The sequence below is a fragment of the Pinus tabuliformis genome, chromosome Q (assembly GCF_031772625.1).
Source record: "Pinus tabuliformis cultivar Carrire ecotype Pingquan chromosome Q, CPIR1, whole genome shotgun sequence".
Taxonomy (NCBI): domain Eukaryota; kingdom Viridiplantae; phylum Streptophyta; class Pinopsida; order Pinales; family Pinaceae; genus Pinus; species Pinus tabuliformis.
The window spans coordinates 944,904,054-944,909,548 of record NC_142296.1 but is presented as its reverse complement, the minus strand read 5'-3'; the positions used below and the strand labels follow the sequence as shown (position 1 = coordinate 944,909,548).

At 41.7% G+C, this 5,495-nt stretch overlaps 1 non-coding gene across 1 annotated transcript; it reads right to left on the bottom strand.

The window, feature by feature from the left end:
* Nucleotides 1-3,853: 3,853 nt before the first annotated feature.
* On the bottom strand, nucleotides 3,854-4,013 carry LOC149222579 (U1 spliceosomal RNA). The gene has a single exon (XR_016249982.1). It is a non-coding gene; the product is annotated as a U1 spliceosomal RNA (small nuclear RNA).
* Nucleotides 4,014-5,495: the final 1,482 nt, after the last annotated feature.

Here is a 5,495-nt window from a genome sequence, read left to right as displayed (position 1 = left end):
CAAGACAAGACCAAATTTATTTAAATAAATAAATTGTTGAATGTTAATGTAATGGTTTGTTAGGATTGAACAACTTGTATTTACCGTGAATGAAATGAAATTTTGTCTTCGGTTGATTAGCCGCGCATTGACTTGATCAGATATCGTGTTGTTTACCGCGCCCAAGTCCAGCAGGTATTATTATGGTGTATAACTGTCGCTCGTTTTGGGTATTTTCCAGTTCTTCCCCGTTTGCAGCTTTTCGAACTTCACCATCACGTTCTGATGTCAACCCAGCAACAGTCTGTCTGTAGAGCCTTTGATGGTCCACCTATCTATCTCAATTCCATAGTGCTCCAAGCGTATGGTCCAGCTATCTATCTCAATTTCAATTCCATAGTGTGCTCAATCGCATGGTCCAGCTATCTCAATTCCATAGTGCTCAGTCGTCCTAAATCCAATATGATCGATCAATTCCATAGTGCTCAGTCGTCCTAAATCCAATATGATCGATCTACAGACTCAATTCTTGAACTGTTGTTCTTTGAAGAACGCAGTAAAAAGCTTTGAAGGTGGATATATACCACTGATAAGTTTTATCAACTCCCTAAGCTTTTAACGCACTTTCTCAATGTTGTGCCCTGCATGGAAGCGTTTTCCGATCTGAATTTGGTTTATATATGTATGTATATCAGCAGCGATTTCAACTATGGCTTGCCTACTGTGCAAAAGGGATGTCGTGCATATTCCAATGTCACTAACAACATGAGCAGCAGTCTGGGAAACGTTGAAAATTTAATTTTGAAATGTGACAATGTGGGTGAGTACGTTTCTAGAGAGTTGAGGGATTTTTTTTCATTGTCAATGAGATGATGTTGCGAAGAGGGCAGAACAGTCAATGAGATGATGTTGCGACGAGGGCAGAATAGGGATTGATTTCTTAGGGAGAGTGCAGGGTGCGTGCTCAAAAATATATATACAGGATTGCTCAACTCATTTTGGGCAAAAGAATGTGAAGTTCACTTTGATTGGTAAAGACTTAGATGCTCTGTGCTCTGACTCTATTTGGTGCAGCAAGGGTGATTGGACAAAGACCGCCCCTGCCTACAGAGCATCACGCACAGTTCAGTTCAGTTCACTGGGAAGTTGGGTGGGACACAAACTCAAGCATGTGCATGTGCTCAAGGAATAATAATAGAAAGAAATAAACACAACGGGTTTTCCTTTTTATTTTATTAGTTATCCTGGTAATGGAATTTACAATGCTTGCACTTGCAACCTCCAATGGCTGTTGCTGTTACAACAATAACAATTAAAACCACAGCACGGCCAAGTCCTTTTTTTCTCCCAACTTACCCATAGGTCTGAGTCTCGGTCTTGGGCCCCTTCTTTCAAGGTAACAAAAATCAATTGTGACATTGGAATGCATGAAATATTGCTGAGCCAAACGTTTGCAAAACTGTTCTCTGCTCTTCCACTGTTCTGTTAGCTAGCCCGTGTTTCACTTGAACCGCGTTGGCTCAAAAAATAGATATAACATATATTTCACGCTGTAAAAACCAGAAATCCAATTACTATATGTCCAGTTGTGAAAGTCTCCATTCTAAATTCGATTTCGATCTTGATGGTTCTTCAAGAGGTTGCCCTAGCAATGCAGCTTTTGAGTTTGTAATGAGGAATCGCATGGAAGAACCAGCCTATGTTGCTGTAGGGAATATAGTCTAACCTGCCAAGGATTATGTCGACGTTGTGGCATCCAAGAAGGAACGGAAGCGTCCATAAATTTATTTGAATGTGGAAGAATAAACCTGAAAGGGGACTCAAAACTCAACCGTCAGCAATTAAGGAATCGAAAATCTTCCATGGACCATTGGAGGTTGGAATCCATTGTCGCCTTCCCTCATAGCCAATTTGAAACTCAAACAGTAAGGAGCAGGAAGGACGGGTGCAAGAAGATATCCAGATTTGGAGCATCCTCCAGGGGGATGCGAAAACACAAAAATCAACAACTCCACATCGAGAATCATGCATAGAGAGCATCATATAGGAATAATGTGGGAGGATCAAGGAACTTTAATGATGGCAATTCAAGCCATCAATCCACCTTGTCGCAAAATGAGTCCATCCATCATGGCACTTGAAGAGCATCTGCATGTGAGAGGTGTGGAAACCCCTTGATCAAATTAATCATCATTGGACAACGAAATCTAGAGCGAATCCAAGTACAATGGATGATCCTATCTAGGTTTCTTTAGTGCACTAGTAGAAGATTGCTACCATGGAGGATCCTATCTAGGTTTCTTTAGTGCACTAGTAGAAGATTGAGTCTTCCTCCCTGTTTGACCCAGGTTTTTGTGATTGCTATCATGGAGGATCCTATCTAGGTTTCTTGTAAATGATCCAGTCTTCCTCTTCCTCCAGGCATCCGCTACACCCGTTTGGCCCTGGGAAGCATCCCTTCCTTATTCCTACTTGAGATAGAAATTTATTATTCGCTGCCAACAAACACAGCGCTGCTACTTCTAGCCACAGTTGTGGGAGCTACACCTCCTTCTTGGGCTTGTCATTTGGCGACACCCAATCTTGATCTTGATCGGTTTGTTAGGTCTCCTTCCTTTGCCTTTGCCGGGGGTATTGTCATTTTTCTTTGGCTTTCCAACCAATTCTGTATTATCTATCCACTTCTAACAAATCATTTTTCTCTTTCCCAGTTCGATACTGATGATTTTGATTTCAAAGATATAGAGCATTGCTCCAACACTTTCCATTTTAGTTTTTTAACCTGAAATGTTAAGCCCTCCCCTTCCAAAATTGTCAAAAGTGGTCTTTGACATTCTTCCCATTTTCACCTGGCATCGCAGCTGCCTTGACATGTGTTTGTTGGTGAGCTCGAAACATGCCTTATGTTTGGTGAATTGACTTGACATGCGTTGGTCGGAGAGCCCAAAACATGCCTTCATGTTCGGTGAATTGCCCCGACAAGTGTTGGTCCTCGAGCTCGAAACATGCCTTCTATGTTTGGTGAACCGACTTGACGTTTGTTGGTCGTTGAGCTCGAAACATGCCTTCATGTTCGGTGAATTGACTTGACATGCGTTGGCTGCTGAGCTCGAAACATGCCTTCTTGTTTGGTGAATTCACTCGACGTGTGTCTGTCGCTGAGCTCATGTGAATTGACTCGACGCGTGTCGATTGTCGAGCTCATGTGAACTAACTCGACATGTGTTCGCTGTTGAGCTCCCGTGAATTGACTCGACGTGTGTCAGTTACTGAGCTCATGTGAACTGACTCGACGTGTGTCGAGCTCGAAAACAAACACCAATATCAACCTGTGAAAGGGATGGCGTCTGCTGCAAACAAACAGTAACAAGAAGATTAGCACCAATATCAATCTGTGAAAGGAATAGCATCTGAACAACAAACAAAACAGTAACAAAAAGATTAGCTCCAATATCAATCTGTGAAAGGAATAGCATCTGAACAACAAACAAAACAGTAACAAAAAGATTAGCTGCAATATCAATCTGTGAAAGGGAATGGCAGCTGCAAACAAACAGTAACAAGAAGATTAGCACCACCAATATCAATCTTTGAAAGGGAATGGCAGCTGCAAACAAACAGTAACAAGAAGATTAGCACGGAATCGCGTAGCATCCCTCTCCTCTCGCCTCGCAGCAGCAGAGCACTCCGCTCGTCTCTCAACTATGCATGTAATCATGAAGTAAGACCTCCGGTAATTTATTCAACCGGATTTACAAATAGTTTGGTTTAAAGCAGAGCTGCGGACGCTAATTAATTGAACTGGAATTACAGACTGTTAGATTTAAGGACGCTCCCGTAGTTGCAGTTAACTTAATTTGATTTTAATTTTTGTGTGGAGGCCGCGCGAACGCGAGCCTCCGCTGCCACAAATTATGACGTGCACTCTCCTCGATGGGAGATGCTAGGTAAACCCCCCTCCCAAGTGCAATGGAAGTGGTCTTCCTAGGCCATCGACCTTCTTGATCATCGATTGACCCCGCCCAGGTAAGTATGTTTTGAACATTCCCATCTTACCCCTCTATACCCCCTCCTTTCCTTCCGTGCATCCCCACTTTGAATGTCTCAATCCATAATGAAAAAAAAAGGCATGCAATCTCTGTGCAGATTAGGCTACCACGTTATTACATGGGTGATATGGTTTGGATCATTATATTAATTTCCATCCATCTTGATGCTTTCAGAGTGGGAGAAGTGGAAGAATCAACTCACGGGACCATTTTTACGGGTGGTCCCATTTCGAAAAATTTCAAGTCAAGAACTTCTAAAGCCATTTTCATGCCTTAAATGAACACCTTTTGTGGTCCTGACCTTACTATGTGCCCATATTCCATAATATACATGCCAATACCTTTCCAATGGCGCAAGAATCGCCTCAATCGGAGCTTGTACGAGAAAGTTATGCAGGTCCGGTAATGTCCACCCGAAACCTCACCATGTGCTCATTCGTTGATGCCCAACTTTCATGACCGGGGACACATCTCCTCAAGGTATCATTCGCTCCCAATTGTACAAGTTTCCATGAGTCAATGTGTAGCAAACAACATTCAAAACGACGCACATGTCTTATGTATTGCATGTCTAAGCTTACTTGGCTATCACGAAAGAATGAAATCTACACTAGATCCTCTACGAAATATTTGACTTCGACTACATGTGCACATGGAATTCCATCATCTATATCGTTGGTTCTTCTCTCGAGTTCATTCTTAGCAAGTGGTCTAGGTTGCTGCAAAACTTACACGTCTGTGCGAGAATTTGAAAGTTGAATTCTTGGAAGAGCAAGAGCCACATGCAAAGGTGGTCATGATGCACTCACTTGTTCACAAGGTAAATCGGTGTAACTTGATACGCATGGACAATAAAAGAGTGCCACGAGATGTAATGTTATAACTCATGCATAGAGAGTGATGTTCCAGGGCCACCTCTCAGTATCGTCAAATAGTTCCTTTCTGCCTTATTCATTTTTTTATTGACATAACGATGTGGATGCCAATATTTCCCTCCTCGGTTTGAGGTAGGATGGCACAAACAACACTATTTGTGGCATCAACTTGCGCACTAAACGACTTGTTTCAATCATGAATTCTTAGAGTAAGAGCCTCGACTAAATTTTTCTTCAACAAATCAAGGGATTCTTGGGAATCGTTTGAGAATGAAAGTTCAACATTTTGTTGGGGAAGTTCATCCATAAATAAAGTGACGTCATAATGACACCTTACGAACTTCCTATAGTGTGTTTTGTTCTCGATGATATTCAAATTTGCTTATGGTTTGTTGGTGTGATCTTCATGTTAGCCATGTCATATTCTAAACCATCATTGCACCTGGCACAACCAATTAGGATGCCTTTGTATACTTTTTTATTCAACAAAGAAAAAACTAACAACTTTATATTAAGATGAGGTTGTTTACATGTAGCATGTGTCAAAAGTCCACCATTTCCAGCATACATCCTAATCCGCAAAAATATATCC